This window comes from Pituophis catenifer, unplaced genomic scaffold (assembly GCF_029215685.1).
Source record: "Pituophis catenifer annectens isolate HBS135680 unplaced genomic scaffold, rPitCat1.0.hap2 SCAF_2, whole genome shotgun sequence".
NCBI lineage: Eukaryota > Metazoa > Chordata > Lepidosauria > Squamata > Colubridae > Pituophis > Pituophis catenifer.
This window is the reverse complement of record NW_027256882.1, coordinates 167136779-167163699: the sequence shown is the minus strand read 5'-3', so window position 1 is coordinate 167163699 and position 26921 is coordinate 167136779. Positions and strand designations below refer to the sequence as shown.

The following is a 26921-nucleotide window of genomic DNA, read 5'->3' as shown; positions in this document are numbered from 1 at the left end:
TTTTTACTTCCATAATGAGCTCTTCTAAATGTTCTTTACTTTCAGCTAACAAAGTGCTCTCATCTGCATATCTCACATTCTTAGAATTTAAACCTCCAGTTTTGATTTCAGCTGTCCTCTCTCCCAATTCTGCTATTCTTAAATTTGCTGTATAATTAAACATGCATGGAGATAATATTCATCCTTGCCTCACTCCCTTCTCTATTCTGAATTCGGTTTTTTTAAATCCAATTCTTAACAACACCTCCTGGCTCACTGTAATGGTTCCTTCTCCTTATATTCACTTGCTAACTCATTTCTTCCTCTTCTTTTATCTTTCTGATTTCATGTTCCTCTACCTTTTTTCAAAATCCACATTCATTTGGCAATACTTTCTGTATTCTTTGCATGTTCCGTAGAAAGCACTTCTTGTGTAATGGATTAGTGCAATGGATAGTTAATTTGCACATTCACTTGTACCCCTTTCACTTGTACTCTGTGTGCATGTCTCTTTTCCAAACTCTTGGCTACATAGAGCCAAGAGTTTGTTAACATGGAGCTGTTAGCACTTAAATTTATTTTATTTATTTTATTTATTTTATTTTATTTCAAATTTATATACCGCACCTTCTCTCGAAAGACTCAGGGCGGTGTACAGCCAGATAAAAACATACAATACAAACATTAAAAAACAATTAAAAGGATATATATTAATTTGGCCCCAGTTTAAGATAACAAACCAATTAAAAATTAAAAATATGTTAAAAAATATGTTAAGCCAGCCCGGCTTGCTGGAAAAAGAAGGTTTTAAGGGCATGGCGGAAGGCACCGAGGTCTTGGATTCTCCTTATCTCTGGAGGAAACTGATTCCAGAGGGTGGGAGCCCCCACAGAGAAGGCCCTCCCCCTGGGGGTCACCAGCCTACATTGTTTGGCTGATGGCACCCCGAGGAGGCCCTCTCTGTGGGAGCACACAGGTTGGTGGGAGGTCATCGGTAGCAGCAGGCGGTCTCGAAGATAACTAGGTCCTCTTCTACAACTTTAAACATTTCCTCTATGTCTGATGCTATCCCTAGTCTATTCCCTTAATAGTTTTGCTTCTAAAACATCAGTTTTTTCATTATGTAATCCCATTTTTGAAAGTTTTTGAGTATAGTCTTTTCATTTTCCTTTAATTTCATTTGCCTCCATTATATTGCTTTCATGATTAACCTTAGGAAACCTTCCCTTGGCTGTAAATTTTCCTAAGATTTTTGGAGCTTCTCAAAAATGCCTCTCCTTTTCCTCTGTCTTGCTATTGCTTAGGATGGCATGACGAATGGGCGCAAAGTGGCAGGTGAAGTGGTCTGTGGACAAATGCCAATGTGTTTGTCTCCTTTGAGCCCATAGTTGATGCAACTTGAAGTCATCTACATTTACCCGCGTAATAGGCTGTATTGCTATTTACCTTGTCATCTTCTCCTCCTTGTCATAGTTCTCATCTCTCATCATTCCTACTACCTTCTCCTATTGGTATATTATGATTTATCAATTGTTGTTGTAGCTTATGATTTATTATTGTATCTTATGATTTATGATCTATGACTTATCACTTGTTTTGCATGTACAGTGAGAGTTTATGCACTGGAGAGAAATTCCTTGTGTGTCCAACCGCACTTGGCCAGTAAAGTATTCTATTCTATTCTATTCTATTCTATTCTATTCTATTCTATTCTATTCTATTCTATTCTATTCTATTCTATTCTATTCTATTCTATTCTATTCTATTCTATTCTATTCTATTCTATTCCATTCCATTCCATTCCATTCCATTCCACTCCATTCTTAGCTGTTCTAGTTTTCACCAATCCCCCAATATTTTTGCTGGGATGCAGTTTGCCATGTTTTACCATCTGCTTAACGATACGGTCAGGGACTGGCACCTGCCCAGCTTCTATGGGCCACTTTGATTTACCATAGGCATGCCCCTCTTCTCTTGGTTGCTGGGAACAGCTCTTGGTAGACTGAATCCCTAGGTTTCACAAAACCTCTGACTAGCACTTTTTTTTGTGATTTGGGAAACAGATTTGTGCTGTAAAAGAAAACATTGTGAAAAGGAAGCATCATATGTAAGAATTCTTTCTTTTAATTGAACAGCTTCCCAATAGCACCGATCTAAATTTGGGAATTGGGTGCCAGACAGAGTTGGTTGTTTTTAATAGGAGTTGTGGATATGTTCTTAAAAGCAGCTGAAGAATTAATTCTTTATTCGAAGATGGTTACCATTCAGATTTAGACCTGGCAAGTAGAATTTACGTGAGTGGTATGAAGGTTGTGTATCCTTATATGTGCATGGATAGAGGGAGGGAAGGAGACAGACAGACAGATGGAAGCTCTTTTTTTTTTTTAAATCAAGTTTTATTGGTTCCCCCCACATTCACCCACATCTTTTTTGAACAGAGTATTGGCCATATCTTATCTTATACAATTTATCAAATTCAAATACATTTTACTCAATTACAATTTTTGCCACAATTTTCTTTTTTCCCTTTTTTTAATCATATCTCGATATTTCTTTGCTTACTTATATAAACAACATCTTCATTCGCCCTCAAATTCTAATTTTCCTGCTTATTCATATTTATTCTCTTTTATTTTTTAACCATTCATTCTTTTTTTTTATTGAAAAAGTTTTTCAAATACAGATTTTTCCCCCTTTTCCCCCCCTCCTCCCTAACCCCCCTCACCCTCCCCTTCCCCTGTGACTTCTTCATAATAAAACCCAAATTCATAACAGATTATATCATACTTTACCATCCACTTACTCCATCTCCATATACTGACCCTTTCTTTCTAATAAAATTATCATATCTCCCTTATACTATACTATGCCAGATGGAAGCTCTTGATATTCACATTTTCCTGGATGAAATTCTGTCATTTTACAGATTCAGCAGTGTAAGAATTAACAGAAAAACAGAGTTGGAAGGGATCTTGGAGGTCTTCTAGTCCAGCTCCCTGCTCAGGCAGGAGACCCTATGCTATTCTAGACAAATGGCTGTCCAATCTCTTATTGAAAACCTCCAGGACTGCAGGCAAGCAGGTATTTTTTTATTATGTGATCAGTTTTAAGATACATTTGTTTGTTTGACTTGACGCATTAATTCCCCTCATTGAAAAGAGAGGAGTAACTTATATACGGCTTTTTTTTAAAAAAAGACTAGCCTTGCTGTCAGAATTAGATGATATAAAAGGAAAAAGGGAAAAGGAAAGAAGAGGAAAAAGAAGCAAGCTCACCTGTTAGTAGTTCTTGCAATGACCACCCCCTAAGCCAGGGGTGTCAAACACAAGGCCCAGGGGCCAGCTCCGGCCCACCGGGTGCTTAGATCTGACCTGCGGGGCCGCCCTGAAAACAGTGAAGGACCGGCCCATGGTGCCTCTGCCAGCGAAAATGGAGCTTGGAAGGGCCCTCCTTAGCTCCATTTTCGCTGGCAGAGAGTTGCAGGAGTCCGTCACAGGTGAAAACGGAGCTTGGGAGCCTGTTTTCACTGGCAGAGGGCTCTGGCATCACGCACACATGAGTGATGTTGAACTGACCATGCCCTCCCTGGCCACGCCCTGTGCCCACCCACCCCCGGTAAAACACAACCCTGATATAGCCCTCAATGAAATTAGGACACCCCTGCCCTAAGCCAATCACATAATGCACATTCAAAGATATTAGCTCTCTCTGAAACTGCTGTGGATTGAATGCAACTTGGAGGAATCAAAAGGCCTGGAGGAGGATATGAGAGCAAATACCAATGGGCTTGTCAATAGAAGAGGACAAGAATGAGTATTTTGCTGCCTCGGGGAAAGGATTTGTTCTGAAGTAATGGGAGAAACTTCTTGATGGTCAGAACAATAGACTACAAAGCCAGCTACGTACAGTAGAGGCATGCTGAGCTATCTCTTGCTGGAGGCTAAAAAGACATCCCTTGAAGCTTTTTTAAGCACAGGTTTTGCTGTGTTGCTACAATTTGGACTACATAGCCTATAAAGTGCCTGCTCCTTTTAACAATCTTCAGTGCTGATTTAGCACCTTCAAAGTGGGGGGGGATTATGATTGCATGTTTGAATGCAAATGAAAAGCTCCCTCCATTTGGAAAGCTAGCATCTTATCCTGCTAGGCTAGACTCTTCTTCCCCCTTTTTCCTGATACGTTAACTTTTTTTTTTTTAATGAAAAGGCTGTTGTTTGAATTGGATAAAACATCCATACCTGTATTCCTACAGCTGGGAATATATGATATTAACAGCCACTTTCTTTGTGCCTTCAACTCTATCAGTGCGGAGAATACATTTGCCCTGTTCCTTCAGATTCTTTTAGAAGAAGAAAAAAAAAAAAGAGCAGTTCTGAAGATGAGGCTGGTGCCCTCCAGCATAAGACAGGAAGGTGTAGGCAGCGTCCTTCTGTGGAAAGATTTAAAGACTTCAGAGCTTAAAAGCTTAGCTATAATGAGCTGTTGGATATTGTCACAGAGACCGGTGCTTTGTCTGATATACTGCAATGGCCCCTCAGTGGCTTCCTGAGTCTTGATGTAGGGAATTGCCTATGTGCTGCTTCTCTCCAAAGTCTTTTCACTGGGGATGCTGGAAAATTATGGTTGCAAACATTCATGGTTTACTGACATAAAGGTAGTCCTTGACTTAGGTGCTAAGTGACCATTTGAAGTTACAACGGTCCTCTCTGGGGGTACTTATGAACCAGTTCTGAAGTTCTGACAGCTCCTCCTATGACACATGACTGCATTTCAGGTACTTGATAATCTGCCTGCATTTATGGTCATCTGCAGCATCCTGTGATCTCATGACTACATTTTATGATGCTTTTGCCAAAACCCGGCATTTATTTCTGGCTTTTGGCAACACCAGCCCAGAGCGAACAATTGGTTTACTTACTGACTGCTGCCTTCACTTAATGATAACAGCAGTTGCTTTACAACTGCCTCTGTCAAGCACAGGAAAATCAGGAAGCCCAGCTTGTTTAAAATGAATGTAAAGGTTTATTGCAAGCTCATGCTCTCTACAAGAATCTGAACTACTAACAGTCAAAGCAAATTGGTGGTAGGTAAGAGTCAAAGGAATTCAAGGTGGGCTGGACTTAGATCTCTTGTGAGTGAGTGCGAAAGGACTTGGAACTTATGACATGTTTGACCCCTCCCTCGGGCTCAACCTGGTCATCTCCTACAACCTCATTCACTTAACAACTGCCAAAAAAAGGTCATAAAATCAGGTCAGTCACATGGGTGACCCCCTTTGCAACCGTCACAATTTACAACCATAATCAGCAGGCTCAATTACAGTCGTAAGTCAAGGACTACCTGTACACTGATCACTCTGCTAGTCTCACTGTCATGGTGGATGCTGGAAGTTGTATTCAGCTACATCCAGAGGGCTGAAGCTTCCCATCCTGAGTGGTCAGTATAAATATGCATGATGTACAGACCAGGATTAACTGGACAGGTCATCTGTTTGGAGCCCCAAGTATGTGATGGAACATCATCACCCAGAAGTTCAGGCCATAAGAGTAAAATTGATTTGCAGGCGGTTTACCCAGATCCATTGATGCAGTTTTCTCACCATGATATGAATGTAATGTACCACTGTTTTCTTTCAGGATTTATTCAGCATCCCACCTAGCCCTTCTCTGCATCTGACCACCTCCTCCTCCTCAAAAAAAAAGGGGTGTGTGTGTGAAGATTCTGGTATTATGTCCAAGCTATGCAATGTTTTTGTGAAGGAGGTGTCCCTGGTGCTAATTTTTCACAAAACAATTCACTGGGGTGTTTGAAAATAATCTTTGCATCTTTACAGCTCTTGTAGTTTTTAATTACATTTCTCCCCACTATTAGATTTGTTTGCATTTACTGTTGCTTTTCTTGTTTGCGAAATATTTGCATCTCGCCTTGGAACCATTGGTGAAAGGTGACATATAAACTACTTAAATGAATAAAATGCTGCCGTTGCTGACTTCTCTGATTCCATGTAAAGTGGAGCTCAGGTGTGGTACTAATAAAAAAATAGGAAGCGATAAGGATAGCAAAGGAAGTTCGAGACTGAGGGAAGGACACAGTGCAATACGACCTGGGATAACTGCAAATAAGTTATCAACAAGTGGCAAAAATCATATTCTGCCAATGCTTCTGAGTAAAATCATTAATCTGAATCTGGAATCAGGAGAATCTATTATCCTAAATTAATTCTGTGTAATGCAGTAGCTAGACTCTTGAGAGTCCCCTAGACTGCAAGGAGATCAAATAAGTCAATCCTAAAGGAAATCAATCCTGATTGTTCTTTGAAAGGACAGATAAAGAATAGCATAGCAATAGCATTTAGATGTCAGCGTCCCAGCACTGACATTAGACTTATATACCGCTTCACAGTGCTTTAAAGCCTTCTCCAAATGCTTTACAGAGTCAGCCTATTGCCCCCAACAATCTGGGTCCTCCTTTTACTGACCTCGGAAGGCTGGAAGGATGAATCAACCTTGAGCAGGTGAGAATTGAACTGCCAATCAGGCAGCCGGCAGTCAGCAGAAGTAGCCTGCAGTACTGCATTTTAACCACTGCACCACCATGGCTGAAGCTCAAATACTTTGGCCAACAAATGAGAAGACTCATTGGAAAAGGCCCTGATGTTGGGAAAGATTGAAGACAAAAGGAAAAAGGGATGACAGAGGATGAGATGGTTAGATAGTGTCATCGATGCAACAAACATGGGTTTGAGCAAACTCCGATAGACAATGGAGGGCAGGAGGGCCTCTGGTGCTGTGGTCCATGGAGTTGCAAAGAGTCGGACATGACTTAGCAACTAAACAACAACAAAAATACAATAGCTAATATTTTAACCTTTTATTTAACTGGTATAATATAAGAGCTGCGGTAGCGCAATGGTCTAAGTGCAGTACTGCAGGCTACTTCTGCTGACTGCCGGCTGTTCCCCCAATTTGGCAGTTCAAATCTCACCAGGCTCCAGGTTGACTCAGCCTTCCATCCTTCCGAGGTGGGTAAAATGAGCACCCAAATTGTTGGGGGCAATCGTTGACTCTGTAAACTGCTTAAAGAGGGCTGTAAAGCCCTGTGAAACAGTATATAAGTTGTTGTGGCCCCGCCCTCTGAGCCTATCTCATCGGAGGAAGAAAGCTCCGAACATGAGGAAGAGGAGTCAGCCAGGCATCCCTCTCCAGGCCCCTCCCCTCTGGCACTGTCTCAGATGCCGGCCGAGGGAGAGGAGATTAGCCAGGAGCCAGGTGTCTCGGATGAGAGCGAAGGAGAGCCGTCATTCCTGGATGCACGCCAACGAAGGCGTGATAAACGGTAGCAGCAGTTAAGGAGGCGTGCTAGGGATTAGAACTGAGTCACTGGACCACACCCCAGAGACTATATAAGAGAGGGTGGTGGCTGGTAAAACTCTGTGACGAACAAAAACGAACTTTGGCTAGTCACTTGAACAACGTCTGAAGCTGCCGAAAGGAATATTGTTTTGCTGGACTATTTGCAATGCGTATGTAATTTTATGTTATCTGTTGCAGTAAAAGCTCTTGGCAGACAGTGATTATATTGCTGCCAAGTTTGAGATAACGACCTGTGTGCGTGCCAAGTACTTTCTTAACCCTCGGCTGGCTGTGTTTGTGTGTGTGTGTGGACGGGGACAGATCATAAGTCTAAGTGCTATTGTTAAGTGCTATAATGCCCTGGGTTTACATATATGATTCGTGAATCATAACAACTATGGTAGGTTAAAATGTAATGCTAGGTGAAAGTTCAGTAAATCACATTATGGCACAATCTGATTAAGAACTTGATTATTGAAACAGAAAGGCCAGTGTATTTGTTTTTTTAGCTACAGAAGAAACAATGGCCTTTTGGGCTGTTCTGCCACTGTGATGTTTGCGAGTACCATATTTCAAAAAAGTGGACTAAGAAAATGAAAATATAATTTTTTTTGAAAGCTGTATTTCTTGCCAGTTTCCCAAGGCCAATCTCAGCCCATGGCAGTGCCGATTTAAAATTCTGTTATTAAAGCATGGCGGGCTGAAAGCCAGATTTGGATCCTGATAGAGAAACGCTCCTGACATGACATTCAAGGCAGCTGGAGCAGCATTGAGAAACCCAGATCCAACTGGCAGTAAGCCCATTCATACAACTGCTTTGCCCTGACACAACTCCATAGCTGCAGGGAGGGAATTGAAAAGTGTGATTGCCACAGACAGAGTCCAATGGTCAAGGAAACTGGGTCTTGGCGTTGAGGGAGTGAGGAAGGAGAATTGAGCTACAGAATTAAGCTTGATTTAGAGTTGCTTGCAACTATGCACAGGCATTACCGCATATTTAACACTGCAAAGGGGTTGATGGGTAAGTTTGGGTTGCAAATGGCTGGAGGTGAACCAAGGCACACACCACCCAAATCCCTACTGCACATTGTGCAGTGGTTGCATCCTGCACGCTGATTGGTTGATTGGACTTCCTAAAACACTGGGAGCGTTTGAACGCCCCCTAGCCAGAACATTAACATTTGCAGAACGCAAATGTTAGGAACGCAACAGCTATGCAACCGTCACCCAAATGACAGACGGATATGTTCCCTGACGTGCGGTGACCAAGAAGTCTAATCCTGGCTTTAGGTCCCTCGTCCAGCACTAGTTTTGCTGAATTCTTCAATTCCATCCACAATTGTGTGAGCATTTGAACCAGGAAGACTTTGGGGATAAGAGGATACGGCAAAAAGGGTAGTCGGAGCGCTAATTTCTACTGCTAGCAAGAAAGAACCTCCTTCATCTCTGTGCCTTGGTTTGGGTTTTTTTAATCCCTTCTGAAGTGGACTTCTGAGCAGCCCTTCTCCTAAGAATCCAAAGACATTAATTAGAGATCTCCAGACACCTCCTCCACAGCAAATGGCAAAGGAGGTGACTGATATGACTGAGATCCATTGCTTTGCTGCTGCCAGGAACCGATCCCTTCATCCAAATAGGGATTTCTGCTTTGGTTCCAGTTCAGGGGTGTCAAACTCGATTTCGTTGAGGGCCGTGTCAGGGTTATGTTTGACCTCAGGGGGCCAGGGTAGGCATGGCCAGTTCAACATCTCTCATCGAAGCTCCTGGAAACAGCGAAGGACCGGCCCACGGTGCCTCTGCCAGCGAAAATGGAGCTCAGGAGGGCCGCACTCGGCATCCCCAGGCTCCATTTTCTCTGGCAGCGGGCTGCAGGAGGCTGTCACGGCCGAAAACAGAGCCCAGGAGGGCCACACACAACCCTCCTGAGCTCTGTTTTCTCTGGCAGAGACACTGTGTGTCGGTCCTTCACTGTTTCCAGGGCAGCCCCGCGAGCCATATCTAAGCACCCCATGGGCCAGATTCGGCCTGCGGGCCTTGAGTTTGACACCCTTGTTCTAGTCCTCCAATGGGAAGGACCATGTATGGCTGTTTTACCTACTGGAGCATTTATGAGTCGGCTTCATGCAGGATTCCTCTAGAGCTTGGGCCCCAGAGAGCTCTAGCAATCTGCGGCCTTGCAGCTTCACACCTGCCTTGTTCCTCAGCCTCCCCACCACCACCACCACCACCACACACACCTCCAATTCTCTACATGCGATGTCCATCCCGAAAGATTTTTGTCACAGAGACGCTGTACACACTCAAGGAGGGCGGGAATTTTGTGGCTTAAGACATGACAGCCTTGGTAGAATAACACAATTAAAGACTTTCATGGCCTTCTCAAGGCAATGCAGGCTGCCCCCCCCCCCGGCCTTTTAATGGGCTTCTGTGCTCCCCTGAGCAGGTGTTGACACATTTGTCAGTGACTTTTTCGCACTGACTGCCATGAGGTAAATCCTGCACTTGGGCTTCCTTGGAGTGGAGCTGAAATAAAGCCGCTCTCCCCACATCTCTTTTCAGTGTCTCGGAATACCATCAAGAAACCTTTCAGCATAATATCCAGATTCCCTATCAGTAAAGAAGACATTTGTTTCACAATCCTGAAATTAGAAAGCCTAGTGCTTGTGGTAACTTCTCCTTTTTGGAGCTCCAGCTCAACATAAGCATGAAAGTACATTGGAAAGGAGCAGAACACAAGTAGTCCTCGACTTACGACCACAATTGAGCCCAAAATTTCCATTGCTATGTGAGACATTTGCTAAGTGAATTTTGCCCCATTTTATGACCTTTCATGTCACCATTGTTAAGTGAATCACTGCAATGGTTAAGTTAGTAACCCGGTTGTTAAGTGAATCTGGCTTCCCTATTGAGTTTGCTTGTCAGAAGGATCGCAAAAAAAATGACCCCGGGACACACTGTCATAAATATGAGTCAGTTGCCAAGAGTCTGAATTTTGATTACGTGTCTATTGGGGATTTCACAATGGTTGTAAGTGTGAAAAATTGTCATAAGTCACTTTTTTCAGCGTCGTTGCAACTTTGAGTGGTCATTAAATGAACTGTTGTAAGGCAAGGACTACTTGTGCTTGCAAGCGCCATTCTTCTCCAGCATTGATAATGTTGGGAACAATCATAGTTTTCTTTGGATTTAAACCAGGGGTGAAATCTCAAATTTGTTACTAATGGTTCTATGGGTGTGGCTTGGGGGGGGATAATGTGACTGGGTGGGGATGGCCAACTTTTTTTTTTTTTTAACTTTTAAAAGCATTTTTTCTATAACCTCTTCGGCCATAGAGGTTGCAGAAAAAAATGCTTTTAAAAGCCTCTGACGATTAGGCAACTCAGCTGGGATCGCCAGAGGCTTTTAAAGGCATTTTTTTTCCCTACAGCCTCTTCGGCCGAAGAGGTTGTACAAAAAAATGCTTTTAAAAGCCTCTGATGATCTCAGCTGAGCCGCGCGATCATCAGAGGCTTTTTTTTTTTTTACTTTTAAAAGCATTTTTTCAGCTGAAGAGGTTGTAGAAAAAATGCTTTTAAAAGTTAAAAAAACAGCCTCTGATGATCGCGCGGCTCAGCTGGGCATGGGGGGGGGTGGTTTCAGGGATTTTTGCTACCGGATCACTGAACCACCCACCACCATCACTACCAGATCGGGCGATCCGGTCTGAACCGGGAGCATTTCACCCCTGATTTAAGCACTAGGGAAGCCTATCAAATAAAAGAACACTCCAGATCGTGAAAACAAGATTAGATTTTCGATTGGAAACAGTTACGATATTGTTGCGACGTAGTATATATTGTTGTGGCACAATTCTTTTTCACTTCCTGCTTCAATGTACCTTGCGCTCCAATGTACTCAATGTACTCAATTGAGTACATTGAGTACCAATGTACTCAATGTACCTTGAGCTCCAGAGAGAAGTTCTCCCTGGAAGGGATTCTTTCCTCACCCAGTCTCCCAGGCTCTTGTTTCTCTTTTTTTTTTTTTTTAATTTTTTTATTGAATTTTAAACAAAGATATAAAGACAATACAAAAAATACAAAGACATTACAAAGACAAACAAATTCCCACCACCAACCTACCCACACCATACTTTACATATATGTTTTGATCATCATCAGAATATATATTGCTTTATAAGTTAATATATAAATGATACATTGTCAATTCAGGTGTTTTAAATTAGAAATAATCTTGCATCTCCTCTTTATTCATTTCCGGTTTTAATTTTTCTACCCTATTCTCTTTCATCTATATTTGTACTCATTTTCTTTTCCAGCCATTGATACCACTGGTGCCACACAAGATAGAATTCACTTTCTTCTTTATCTTGGAGTTCTAGTGTCAGTCTATCCATTTCGGCACATTCTGTTATCTTTGAGATTAGTTTGTCTTTGGTTGGGAGTTGGTCTGATTTCCAATTTTGCGCGAACAGTAACCGTGCTGCTGTCCAGGCTCTTGTTTCTCTTAGCAATGTTGGCTTGGCCAGGGAAGTGTGCTTGAATGAATTATGTCATCAGAGGTCACAATTGTTTGTGGCTATGGGTAATTGGAAACTTCTCCCGGTTTTCGATCTGTATATTGCCCTTAGCAACAGCACTTCGACTTATATACCACTTGTACATCTTTTAACATTGCCATTTCCCTTCTACAGTTTTTACTCAAATGGCCTCTGGGTTTTCTTTTCTTATAAAATGTGAAATATGAGAGAGGGACACAGAGGTGGGTTCCACATAATCTTACCACTGGTTCGCCACACACTGAAAATGTGAGCATGCTTGCGAAAACCTTCAGCGCATATGCGTGGTCTCCAGCGCATGCACTTCGCTTGTGCGCACAGCTTGCATGCATGTGCAGGGCTTAGAAAACCGTGGCTAAATAGGACAGTATAGCGCCGGGATGGGTGAGTGGGCCCACCCGCAGGTCGCCACTACCGGCTTGCATGAACCGGCCCGAACCGGCTGAATACCACCACTGGAGGGGCTAATATTTGCAATTTATTTTCCCTTCTTTTTTTTTTTTTTATCAAGGGAAGAAAAGGCTGGGTTTCCACATGGACATGGTGAAGCCGAGATGCCAAAAAAAGGTGCTGAGTTGTTGGCCCGCTTGAAAGGATAGCAAGCAAATGAGCAGAGTTGAGTTATCTATTATCTTGAGTTCAGCAATCAGCCAAGAAGAGCAAGCAGAAATAGGCTGGTGGTTTTGTGCAAACTCTAGAGCAGCGTTTCTCAAGCTTGATAACTTTTAAGCTGTGGGGACTTTAAGAAGTGTGGCTGGCTATCTGGCTGGGGAATTCTGGGAGTTGAAGTCCACATATGTCTTGACATTGCCAAGGTTGAGAAATACTGTTCTTGAGCCACAGATTATCAGAATGGCCATGCTCAGTCTGAATAGGTCTGCAAATAGTTAAAAACAATTCAATTTTGGAGGCATTTTAAGGTTGCCCGAAAAGGACTGTTAAATATTGTAGAATCTGGAAGACCTCTAAAAAAATTAGAGGATGGAACAAACATAATCATTTGCTATCATTTCACTAATAAAAAATTGAGTGTACTTGCATCACCCCTGTTTTATAATAGGATTTCTGTTTAAAGTCCTACTACTTCTATTATATTGCATATTAGTGAAATCTTTCCTCTTCCTCTGATACTCAAATATTCAGTACTCTTTGTTCTTGTAAAAGAGACAGAGGTAACCTTCCATAAATGATGGGTAACAATTCCCATCATAGAATTGTGGTCCAATTCTTCTGGAAAGCATTAAGTTGAGAAAGGCTGGGAAAGCATTACTATTATACAATGAGATGGGGGAGCCCAACCCCATAGTATCAGAGTACAAGTCTATCTACTGCATGGTAAGGTATTTGTCTATATGTACTCTAATAAACATTAGGATTAAATTAATTGCAATTAGATACCAATTAGATACCACACCCACCCACCCAAAATGTAGTATCTCTTGATGTTGGTGAGAACATCTTGTTGATATTGGTGAGAATTAACTTAACCAGCAAAAACTCAAGCAAAGATTTTGCTTGTCATCAAGTGATCCTTTAACACTAATTTCCCTCCAGGTCTTGGATTAGAATGGGTCCTTTAAATTGTATGTGGGTGTGGGTGAGAGAGAGAGAGAGAGAGGAGTTTAGTTGCTCCCTCCTACAAAGTTGTCTTCTGATTTTTTATTTATTTTTTTGTAAAGCCACAGAGTCTAGAATTGTAGTCAGCAAATATATATGATAGACTGAAGAGTTTTCTAGATTTGTCACATCTATGGAGATTCTCAGTCATCCAGGTCATGGTTATCCCAAAGGTGCTTTTTCAAGAGGCAACTGGACTTCCTTGTTTTTCTTCGAAGACGTTTCGCTTCTCATCCAAGAAGCTTCTTCAGCTCTGACTGGATGGTGGAGAATGGAAGGATTTACACTCCTTGCAGACAGCTGGTCATTTGCATTGTTTTCGAGAGTAGTTGAGGCCACTTGGAAGTTTATCTGTGTCCTCGGGGTCATCTGAGTGGTGCAAATGGGTGTGGAGCCTTCTTGGAGCTGCTGAAAGGACTGTGTTGTAGATTGAAAATAGATGACCTCATATTCCATCCCCTCTGTTGAGAGGCGGCTGTTCAATTTTGATATAGATGGTCTCTTTGATCCCTCTTTCCAAGATTTGTCATGCTTTTAATGGAAAGGGATTGGGAAGAACTTTTAGAAGTGATAGGATTGCCAGCTAATTATAGCTGCTGCTTTTCTCCCCACAAATGAAAGAAGACTGAAAATAGATATTATAGCATTTCGATACCTCACACTGTTACATCACCATGAAATAAGAGAGTTATTGGTTTGCCTGAATTGTAATTGATTTTGGGACCAAGTGAGCAGCTGAAGCCAGGTTTGCCCCATTCCGGTCCTAACAACAATTTCATGATAACACCTTTCTTAAGTCTGGAACTCTTTATATACGTTGGGACCTAGAATTCCAAGCTAGCATGAATTCTCTGCATATCTGAAAGGTGTGAGGTTGAGGAGGGTCGAATTACAACCATGTGTGGACTATCAGATCCCAATTTTAGTGGGCATGAATGGATGATGAACAATGGGAAATAGCAGGATGTTGAGGACAGTGTGTTCTTCCAATGAGACTTTTCGTATCTTAATGCCTATAATGCTTATAAATCATTTCATTTATAGAGATAAGGGAGGAGGGGAAGGAATAAGAAGATAGGATTATGTAATGGTATATGAGAAAGACCTTGGGAGATGGGGCAAAGAAATGCTGCCTACAGAATGGTCAGATAAGAGAGGACATAGCCTGCAGCTGCATATTGGGTGGAGAAAGCGGGACTTCCCTAGCTTCTTAAACTGTAAAGGAGACAGCAGGAGATTTGCCCTTCCGGACCTGCAAGATTCTGTTCATGTTGCCTTACAGTAAAGTGAAATTTGTTCATCTGGTTGCATTGCCTGTCTGATCTACCAGGGAAGGCAGACAGATTACGTCAGTGATGGCTAACCTTTTTGATGTCGTGTGCCAAAAGTGGGGGGGGGCATGGGGGGTTGCACATGCACATGCCCACACCCATAATTCAATGCGCTCCCTGCTCCCCCCGCTTATGGCCCGGTGGGCCCGGTAGGCCTGTTTTTTCGCCCTCCCCAGGCTCCAGAGGCTTTCTTGGAGCTTGGGGAGGGCAAAAACGGCCTTCCCCACCCCTCTGGAGGCCAGAAATGGCCCATTTCCCAACTTCCGGAAGGTCCGAAAATCAGCTGGCCAGTGCGCGCATGCACGCTGGAGCTGAGCTAGGGCAACGCTCATGTGCCTACAGATATGGCTCCATGTGCCACCTGTGGCACGCGTGCCATAGGTTCACCATCACGGTGTTAGGTGCTAAAATCAGAAATGTACTACTGATCACATAATTTAACAACCAGTTTGCCCAGAATCAAAAATATGAGTGTGCACGCTTGCTTCGCTCATGCATGCGCACCTTGCGCACCTGTCCGCTGCGTCAAAAACACGGCGATTGTATAAGATGGGATAGCGCCTGGGCAGGCCCAGCTGCTGGCCGTAACTACCGGTTCGCCTGAACCAGTCCGAACTGGCTGAATCCCACCCCTGCTACTGATGTCAGGAACTAGTTTTAAATACCCCTTTTTTTTGTTAGCGGCAAAGAAAGGCCATGGTGGATGCTGGCTTGGCCAGTGATAGCTTAGGGAAATCTCTTTGAGTTTTTGACCAGAGTTAAGTTAGTGTTCTCCACCTACCCTTGAGAGAGCAGAAAACTGTGCTGGCATGAAATAAGCTGCCCCCTATACTGCCTCTCTTGCCTCTGTTTAAAATCCCCAGCAAATGATGCTGTGGTGATTACGTGTGTGCAGTGTGTGATAGCTAAAGATGTTGGTTGATTCTTTTCTCTTTTCGGCACATTATCAGCCAGAGGGAAAAGTACCAGCAATTAAGTCACAGCATTGCAGCAGGAAAGGGATGAGTCTGGCTGCGAGATACTGTCTGTCACCTCTAGGTTCTTTCCTGTAGCCGTCCTACTAAACGTATCCTCGTGTAACCTGAACTGAGTAAAATAAGGTTACAAGTCATGAAAGGAGGCTGAATCAGAAGCAGCACTTTTATTTAAGGTTCCCCTTTCTTTCATTTCTTTATGTAGGTAACAAATGATAACTTCCATACTCTTCCGTGTTCATGCCACAATTATGAGCCATCGTCATGTAGTGGTTAGAATGCAGTATTGCAGGCTAACTCTGCCGACTGCCAGCAGTTCGATTTTGACCGGCTGAAGGTTGACTCAGCCTCCTTAGCTTATACATCGGTAAAATAAGGACCCAGGTTGTTGGGAGGGCAATAATATGCTGACTCTGCTTAGAGAGGGTTGTAAAGCACTGTGAAGCGGTATATAAGTCTTAAGTGTTATTGATATTATGCCATTTCAGCCTGATGCTAAACTGGTAAGGACCATAGAGTTCAACAATGTACAGTTTATTTATTTATTTATTATTTATTTATTAATTCAATTTGTATGCCGTCCCTCTCCGAAGACTCAGGGCGGCTGCCAGCAGTTCGATTGTCCTGGCTAAGCAGCCTAGGGTGATTACGCAATTCTAATAGACTAAATTTACCAGTTGCCAGTTGCTTTACCATGGAAGATTTAAAATAATAATGACCTTAATATGTTGTGCTATAACACGGGTGTCAAACATGATAGTGTCACGTGACGCATCTCAACATTTTTTGCCTTTGCGGAGCTGGGGTGGGCATGGCCTGTGCGTGATGCATCTGGCCCGCAGGCCACCAGATTGTCACTTCTGTGCCTTAAGGATAGACGTGCTTGTAGTATGTGTAGGAATTGAATTACACAGTGAGAGGGAAATTCCCATTTTATGGTACAACACAACCAGCTTTTAAAACTCAGATTTAATGCTAAACCTGTGCTTATAAATCACCTGATAGCCTGACAGGTGAATTTTGTGGTACAATAATGGTGTTCCTCTTTCTGCAAGATATTGCCTTCTTTCCCAAACCTGTTTAGACTGATTATAACTGGCTAAACTGCAAATGCCAGGTATAAGTTGCCAAACAACTGCTATTGGCATGGTGGTTTCCTTATTTATAGCCTGTTGTTCCCCTAAAAGTTGAAAATTAACCATTTATCAGTCTGTAAGAGGGTTGAAAGCAGTGGTGAAATCCAAATTATTTTTACTACCGGTTCTGTGGGCCTGACTTGGTGGGCATGGAGTGGCTTGGTGGCCGTGGCAGGGGAAGGTTACTGCAAAATCTCCATTCCCACCCCACTCCAAGGGAAGGATACTGCAAAATCCCCATTCGCTCCCCACTCCTGGGGGAAGGATATTGCAAAATCTCCATTCCCACCCCACTCTGGGACCAGCCAGAGGTGGTATTTGCCGGTTCCCCAAACTAATCAAAATTTCCACTACCGGTTCTCCAAACTGCTCAAAATTTCCGCTACCGGTTCTCCAGAACCTGTCAGAACCTGCTGGATGTCACTCCTGGTTGAAAGCAGATTTGAACATTCATCTCCCTAATCACTATGAAGGTTATGGTGCTAAAATGACTAACTTCTTAACCTGCAACTTCCATGCTGAATGAATGTGATGGGAACTGTAGTCCACACATGGAGAGCATTGGACTGAAGAAAGTTACTAGAGGCTGTTAGCTTTATTCTGAATGCAACTCCTGGGAACACATTCTTTTTACTTAAGTGGGTTTTATTTAATAGTAAGCATGCATAGTGTTAGTTACATCCAGTTTGCAGATGTAACTCATATCTCTTTACCAGTGGCTGCATACACATAATCATACAAGCTGCATTCAAAGTAACCTATTTGGGTTACTGTAATCCTACATTTTTCTCCAGAAATGGCTGGCATCCCATAAGCTCTTGTGTATGAGAGTGCTGACAAACTCTTTTCCCTCTTTGCTGGGTAGCTGTAATCATGGCTAGATCGTTGAAGTCAATCTCTGCCTGTGAAGAGAGTTCTGTGCTGCCACCTGTAATTCTGCAGAGAAGGTTTCCCTTTTCAACCCCCACTTTTCTCTCTGTCTCTTTTTCTTGGAAGATTCTTAGACAAGATGGGGCCAGGATCCAACCTGAGTCGATCACAAGTCATTCCCTGGGGATGGGCTCCAGCCAGGGGTGGGCTTCAAAAATTTTAGCAAGGGATTCTCTGCCTGATTGCTAGATGGGCGTGGCCATGGTAGGCATGGCCTAGTTGGCCTCCTGCACCATGGCTGGGGGGGGGGCGTTTTTGCCCTCCCCAGGCTCCAGAGGCTTGGGAAAACGGCCTCCCCATGCTCCGGAGGCCCTCTGGAGGCTGGAAACGGGCCTGTTTCTGGCCTTCCTGAACTTCCGGTAGACCCATTTTTTACCCCCCTGAGCCTCCATGCACACCCTGCACTTACCTGCATCCAAAACAGGCCATGTGGGGACTCCTGGGCGGGGCAGGGCGGGCGGGGCCAGCCAGAAGTGGGATTTGGGAGTACTCAGACTGCATAGAATCTTAGCTAGAGGTTCTCCCAAACTCCCCCAGCAAACCCCCAGCAGCCCACCCCTGGCTCCAGCCCAAGTTCGAAAGCTTGGAAGACTAAAGCTCCGGTTTATCCTGGGACACTTATATTTGCCTTCATGCGTACGACATGCCAGTTGATTGGAGTTAGATCCAGAAGCTTAACTGGCTAGGTGGAGATAGCTTAACATTACGAATCAATGGATCTATTTGGAGTTAATTTTAATCTTTAGAGATAATAGACTAGGGAGAATTTCAACAGTGCCACCCCTCCCATCCTCCCAGTTAAATGTGTTGTTGTAAGAACATGACTTTACTGTAGTGTGTCGGAGCAAGATTTTCGTTCACGGATAAATTCCTACAGAACAATTGCTCTTCAGAGCTTTCTTTCCCTTCGTTTCACTGAAACAAAGCAGAGAATTTCTTCCTTCACTGGATCAGCTCATCTGTTGAAAATTGCAAAATTTTCTGCATTTGCTTTCCTTTCCCTCCCCAGCGATGATGAAGAAGAGATTGAAAACCCTTAACTACAACATTATTTTGTAAGGGTGTTTAGAATGTTGACTGCTCTCATTGAGCGAATTTGATACAGGTGGTTCTCGACTTATGACCACAGTTGAGGCCAAAAGTTTGGTTGCTAAGCGAGACATTTCTTAAGTGAGTTTTGCCCCATTTAACAACCTTTCTTGCCAAAGTTGTTAAGCAAATTGCTGCAGTTGTTAAGCCATTAACATGATTGTTAAGTGAATTTGGCTTCCCCATTGAGTTTGCTTGTTAGAAATTCGCAAAAGGGGATCACATGATCCCAGGACATTGGAACCGTCATATGAACCAGTTGCCAAGCATCCGAATTTTGATCATGTAACTGGGGGGGATGCTGCAGTGGTTATAAATGTGAAAAATGATCAGAACTCATTTTTTTCACCGCCGTTGCAACTTCGAATGGTCACTAAACAAATGGTTGTAAGTCAAGGACTACCTGTAACACCACATATCTAACTCATCATACTTCAGATGTCAACACAAAACATCATGGGCATTTGAATAGCAATAGCACTTAGACTTCACAGTGCTTTCCAACCCTCTAAGCAGTTTACAGAGTCAGCCTATTGCCCCCAATCAGGGTGGATTTGATTTAAATTGAGTTGATTTAAATCATGATTTAAATCATGATTTAAATCATTAGTAAAAAGGCTTGATTTAAATCAACTCAATTTAAATCATAATTTTTAAAGAGCAACTGTCATCTCTGCTACTCCTTTGACCCACTGTTGACTCACCGATAGTCCCAGTGTTGCAGAATATATAGCCTCATGCTACATAACTAAGCTCCATTTCATGCTGAATAAACTAAATTATTTATGTATCTTAAATAGAAAACTATCTTACGATAGATTTTTACCCCAAAAGTTTTTTATTAAAATAAATTCGATAAAAATCAAAAAAATCTGATTTAAATAAAAAAATCCGATTTAAATCAAAAAAATCTGATTTTTTTTTATTTTTTTAAAAAAATCATTGATTTTTATCCACCCTGCCCCCAATCATCTGGATCCTCATTTTACCAACCTTGGAAGGATGGAACTTGCTGAATCAATCTTCAGCCGGTTAGGATTGAACTCCTGGCAGTCGGCAGAATTAGCCTGCAATACTCCATCCTAACCATTGCGCCACCATGGAATAGTCACATCATCATTGTGTGTTGCCTTTTTGCTTTTATAAGAGTTTGCTGTGGACACCACTGGAAAGGAGGGGAAACTCAGGCTCCGGGGGGGGGGGGGGGCAGGAAGTTTCTGCATTTCAAAGAATGTGTGGTTTTTGTTTTCTAGCCAAAGTGTGAAAGCAAGAAGGGCAAATTAAATACAAATTTGAAACTCCAGAGCGATCCTGCTCTATTTCTGGAAGAGGATTAAATGGTGAAAGAAAGCAGTGTTCAGAATGAGGATCTCTTCCTCTGTTGGCAGCTCCAGACCAGGATATTTTAGCTTGGCATTTTAAGCGCATTAGGCTGCAATGTAAGTTAAAATGAAATCTCCCATGGGTCAGGGGTTAATTCGGAGCCCTTTCACCCAAGGTTGCATTGCCCCAGTTAAAGTGGGAGCAACATCCACTGTATCTCTTCCAAACGGTTTGCTAATTACAAGGAGACAGTAGCAAATCATTATGGAATATTATGCCTTTTGTCCCATGCCTGAATGATTCATTCATTGCTTTTTTCTTCTGTCTGGCAGAGCAATGGGATTTTAATTTTATCTTGCATCAAGTAGGAGAAAATGTAGTGATGGTTGAATAAACTTACTTGGATGGAAGCGGCAGAAATACTGTCCTATCCTTCTCCTTCAAATCCCAGAGTTGGGAGTAACAATGAAATAGATACATACACACACAAACACACAAGGACAAGACTGGGCTTTTAACACAGCTGAATCCAGTTGCTTGATATGCAGAGAATATACGATGTGTTAGTTTTGTGCATCATTACAGTTAGTGTAGAAGTGGGGAGTAAGCAATAGATCCAGGACTCAAGGCCCATAGATCAGTGGTGAGATTCAAAATTTTTTACTTCCAGTTCTGTGGGCGTAGCTTGGTGGGCAGGGCATGGCTTGGTGGGCATGTCAGGGGAAGGATACTGTAAAATCTCCATTCCTGCCCCACTCCAGGGGAAGGTTACTGCAAAATTGCCATTTCCTCCTGATCAGCTGGGACTCGGGAGGCAGAGAATAGATCGGGGTGGGGCCAGTCTGAGGTGGTATTTACCGGTTCTCCGAACTATTCAAAATTTCCGCTACCAGTTCTCCAGAACTGGTCAGAACCTGCTGAATACCACCTCTGCCATAGATGTTTTTGCATTAAGAATATTAGATTCTTTTTCTCATTTCTGTCAGGGAAGAAAAGGAAAGGAAGACATTAAGTACTTTGTCAAGTTGTTTGGTGCACTCTGGAAGTGAACTCAACCTCATTAGTGTCCCCCTCATTAATATGTGCACTGGAATGCCTACAAATTTTGTGTGTCTCCAAATTTTTATGAGACTCTCTGATCAAGAGGCTTGATAGCCAAGTAAGATCCAGGATGAGATGCACGCCATTTAAATGATAATTTTCACACAACTTCTTTTTAAAAGTTCTAAAAGGATGGCAGGGAGTGGACTTCATGTTTGAATACTCGGGAAATTAATATTGACTAAAACTGACCGGATATAGCCCAGGGGTGGGATTCAGCCAGTTCGGACCGATTCAGGAGAACCAGATGCTAATTTTACATATGGTTCGCCAAACCGATAGTTGCAAGGACTGGCTGCCTCCCCCCACCCCTCCCCTCCCAGGAGTCTCCACGCGGCCCATTTTGGATGCCAGGTAAGTGCAGGGCCCGCATGGAGGCTCTGGGAGGGTGAAAAACGGGCCTCCCGGAAGTCTGGGAACAGGCCCGTTTCTGGCCTCCAGAGGGCCTCAGGAGCCTGGGGGAGGCTGTTTTCGCCCTCCGTAGACTCAAGGAAAGCCTCCGGAGCTTGGGGAGGGCAAAAATGCCCCCCCCCGTGGTTCAAGAGTAGGCCACACCCACCATGGCCACGCTCATCCAGCAATGGGGCAGAGAACCGGTTGCTAAAATTTTTGAATCCCACCCCTGATCTAGCCATACCTAAATAAAACATACTGAGAATGCCTACTGTGAATGAACACCTCCATCATTTGCTTTTAAGGAATCATTTTTAAAAGTAGTGGGGTGGATGTGGGGGGGAGGAAGCTGCTCTTTTAAAAACTTTATATGCTGATAGGCGAGTTGTTCTGATCTTTGGGATGAACCACACTTGATGGTAAACAAAATGGTGGATTTAGACATTCACTCATTTTATCTCCTAGTTCAGAAGTGGCCAGTATTGCCATTATGGGCTGATTTAACCAGGTTTTGCACCAGAGCTGGCCTTGGCCCTTCCATTTTCCTCGCTGCTTGGGCCTTAAGCTGGCAAAGTTCCCTGCAGATTCAGTCTTTGCTTTTCACTGCTCTTGCCTCTGTTTTAATGAGTGTCCCAGCATGTGCTCCCTGTAGTTGTGAACTTGTTACTCCTCTCCACCTGCTTAATCAGGACAGCTACACAGCCTTGTTCATACTGAGGATTATAGGACTGAGATGGCTCCTCCTTGAGGCTTCCTTCCTCAGGGTGAACTTGGTGGCCCAGAAAACACGGACTGATTTGTTGTTCTATCAGATCAAGGAAAGCAAACGAGGGTGGGGGCATTTGTCAAGGTTTTGCTGCCCCTCACCATTCTGTCCTGTTCTCTCTATCCTCATCGTAATCAGGAAAAGACGCGGGGACAGCATGCATGTTTTTCCTCCCCTGGGTGAAGCATAGATAGTCTTCGACTTACAACCATTCATTGAACGACTGAACTTTTGTCCACTCTCCAACCTACCCTTTGTGGGAAAGGTTGTAGAGAAAGTGGTGGCACTTCAGCTTCTGCGGTCATTGGAGGAAACGGATTATCTAGACCCTTTTCAGTCTGGCTTCAGGCCTGGAAACTGCTTTGGACACCCTGATGGATGATTTCTGGCGAGCCTGAGATGGGGGTCATTCCTTCATCTTGGTGCTACTTGACCTCTCAGCAGCTTTCGATACCATTGACCATGGTATCCTTCTGGGACGACTAAGGGAGCTGGGAGTGGGAGGCACCGTGTTACGGTGGTTCTCCTCCTATCTCTCTGGTTGATCACAGTCAGTGTTGGTAGGAGGACAGAGGTCGACCCCTAGGCCCCTCATTTGCGGGGTGCCTCAGGGCTCGGTCCTCTCTCCCCTCCTATTTAACATCTACATGAAGCCGCTGGGTGAGATCATCTGACGATACGCGGTGAGGTAGCAGCAATACGCTGATGATACCCAGCTGTATATCTCTACCCCGCGTCAATTCAGTGATGCGGTGGATGTGATGTGCCGGTGCCTGGAGGCTGTGAGGGTCTGGATGGGAGTCAACAGGCTCAGACTTAACCCAGACAAGACCGAGTGGCTGTGGGTATTGCCTCCTAAAGACTATGTTGATTGTCCATCCTTGGTTCTGGGGGGGGAAGAAATTGTCCCCCTCAGAACGGGTTCGCAATTTGGGTGTCCTCCTAGACTCACAGCTAAGATTAGAGCAACATCTGACAGCTGTGGCTAGGGGGACCTTTGCACAGGTTCACCTGGTGCAGCAATTGTGACCCTACTTGGATCGGGAGGCTCTCCTCACGGTCACTCATGCCCTTGTCACCTCACGGCTAGATTATTGCAACGCGTTCTACATGGGGCTATCCCTGAAAAGTGTTCGGAGAATACAGTTGGTCCAGAACGCAGCTGTGCGAGCTGTCGTGGATGCACCTAGGCACACCCACATTACACCAATTCTCCGCAAGCTGCCCTGGCTCCCTATTGGTCTCCAGGCACAATTCAAGGTGTTGGTTATTACCTTTAAAGCCCTACATGGCTCAGGGCCAGGGTATCTTCGAGACCGCTTTCTACTGCATAACTCCCAACGACCAGTAAGATCCCACAGAGGTGGTCTCCTCCGGGTCCTGTCAGCTAAACAATGCTGGCTGGCGGGCCCGTGGGGGACGTCCTTCTCTGGAGTTACCTCCTGAGGTCCGGACCATCCCCACCCTATTGGCCTTCTGAAAAGCGGTGAAGACCTGTTTTTTATAATGATTTTAAATGCATTGTGAGCCGCCCTGAGTCTTCGGAGAGGGGCGGCATACAAATTGAATTAATAATAATAATAATAATAATAATAATAATAATAATAATAATAATAATAATTTATTATTATTATTATTATTATTATTATTATTATTATTTAGTGACCATTCGAAGTTACAAAGGCACTGAAAAAAGTGATTTACGACCATTTTTCGTGGTGGCGCAGGGGTTAGAATGCAGTATTGAAGGCTACTTCTGCTGACTGCCAGCTGCCTGCAATTTGGCAGTTCAATTCTCACTGGCTCAAGGTTAACTCAGCCTTCCACCCTGTTCTGATCCAACTCCCCAAACACAACAAACCCTCTGACAAACCACAGCGGTTCACTTAACAACAGTGGCAAGAAAGGTCGTAAAATGGGGCCAAATGTCTGACTTAACAACAGAAATGTTGGGCTCAATTGTGGTCGTAAGTCGAGGACTACCTCTACTTTCTCCCAGCCATTAAGGATTGAGGACAATGACATAGACATAGAATGACAATTGTTAGTTGTCCCACCTTCTATAACTTTGCCAGATCAAGAGTGGATTTTCTACCAAGGCTGAGCTGAACTGGGCATTTGGTACATAAGCTGAGTCTTGGCTCTAGTCTCAGGAAAGTTCTGGGAAATAGACATCTGTGTCCCAAGCTTGAATCACTTTCTGTTTCTCCTAGGTCCATGATGGCGAACCTATGGCATGCATGCCCAAAGTGGCACACGAAGCCATGTCGCCTAGCATGCGCAGCCTTGCCATTTTGTGTTCCGGATTTCTGGCATGCATGCCCATGTGACAATCAGCTGTCCGCGGGCGTGGCAGTGCCAAAAACCGGTGTAGGCATGCGTGCTAACCAGCTGATTGTCGGGTGCACATGTGGGCCAGAACCCGGGAGTTTGGCTTTTCCGGCGCACGATCCCTTTGCGCGTGTGGCAGTGCCAAAAACTGGATTGCACATGTGCACCAGCCAGCTGATCGCCAGGCACGCATGCATGCTAGAACCCTGAAATTTGGCTTTTCTGGAGCACGGCCCTGATGAGCACGCACATGCACATGTGACATTTCCGTGCAACCTTTTCGGCACAGAGTTCACCATCACTGACCTCGGTTTTGATTGTGAGTTCTTGAGATGTCCTAAGAAGTGTCTCTCTGTACCATCATTCAGGACTTGCTATATTTCCCTCACTGCTATTTTCAGGTTTCTTTTCAGCTGGAGGAAGGTTCCATTAAAAAAACACAAAGCAGTATTGCAGTCCCAGCTTTATCTACCCTACCTGTGAGCCTGTGGTTGCCACCTGTGTTTGAAAGTCTAGATCCCCACCATCAGCACCACCACACTGGTCATCTCACCAGACTTTCCACTTGGAAGGAATCATTCGCCTCTCCGTGCCAGCAAAAGCTGCTGCTGTTGTGATGGCGCCATGCCTGCAAATCAAATAATTCTGCTGTTGGGCAAAGAAATACCATTCATCCATCATGGGATGTCAGCCAGCTGTTGTGTTGGCAAAAAAAAAATGGGGGGCAGGGGGAGAGAAGGAGATGACAGATTCTATGAAACAAACTGAGCTGGAATGCAAATGAAAAAGGCAGGGGGAGTTGGAAAAACAGAAGAAGATGCCCCCGAAAATGCAAAAAGCCACTGTACTATAAGAATTGATTGCAGCAAATCTAAGCTGCTGGGCTTAGCTAGCCTGCTGGTTCATTTAGCTTGGACTCCAGAATTGTGGCAGAATTGGGTGCTTCTGAGAAATGATTAGGAGAAACAGAAGCTGTTTACCGTTAGTGGCTTGTTCCCAATGTCCTACATGTTGGTGTCCATCTAGCCTAATGGCCACTCACATATGACAATATTCTGTTATTCTTTTGAATTTAACTTAATTTAATTTTGAATTCATGGAGCCATGGTGGTGCAGTGGTTAGAATGCAGTATTGCAGGCTAATTCTGCCGATTTCCAGCTGTTTGATTCTCACTGGCTCAAGGTTGACTCAGCCCTCCATCCTTCCGAGGTCTGTAAAATGAGGACTCAGATTGTTGGGGGCAATAGGCTGACTCTGTAAACCGCTTAGAGAGGGCTGTAAAGCACTGCGAAGCGGTATATAAGTCTAAGTGCTATTGCTATTGTTATTAACCGCTGTATTGTAGTGGGTATGAGTGCCATGAAAACTACTCAGCAGCCTTTTTTTTTTTTTTTGATTTATATGCCGCCCTTCTCCGGAGACTCAGGGCAGCTTACAATGCGCTAAGCAATGGCCTTCATTCTTTTGTATATTTATACAAAGTCAGCTTATTGCCCCCACAACTGGGTCCTCAATTTACCTACCTTAGAAAGGATGGACGGCTGGGTCAACCTTGAGCCTTGACGAGATTCGAACTTGCAGTAATTGCAGGCAGCTGGTCTTAATAACCAGCTTAATAACAGGGTGCCTTAGACCACTGTACTACCAAGCCTTAAGCATATTGGTATTTTATCTAATGGATAAACATGGCTTCTCATGGACCTTATTTATCACTATGGTTTTGGCAGCCCTTCTCTGGTGGTCCAAAAGCATGCAGTGTGGATAAATATATACACACATTTGTTGTTGTGAAGTTTGATCCAGTTTTTAATTTGCGGTTGTAGGGCATGTTTGTGGAGTTTTGGAATCTTTGTTACCAAACTTCAGAATCAATATTTTCTCATAGTGTATTCTCTTTTCCTAATCCACACCCTTCCAAGTTTATTGAACTGGTTGAAAAATCAAAGTTGGATCGCAATACACCTGAGGAACATTACTTTGGGAAGACTAGCCTGGAGTGAGTCAGAGCATTGCAACCTCCCATTGAGATACTAATATAAT

At 43.7% G+C, this 26921-nt stretch overlaps 1 protein-coding gene across 1 annotated transcript in view; it reads left to right on the top strand.

Annotated features, from left to right (window-relative positions):
- NXPH4 (neurexophilin 4) overlaps positions 1 to 26921 on the top strand; it is a 105500-nt gene that overhangs the window by 77524 nt on the left and 1055 nt on the right. The gene's annotated exons all lie outside the window — the stretch shown is intronic.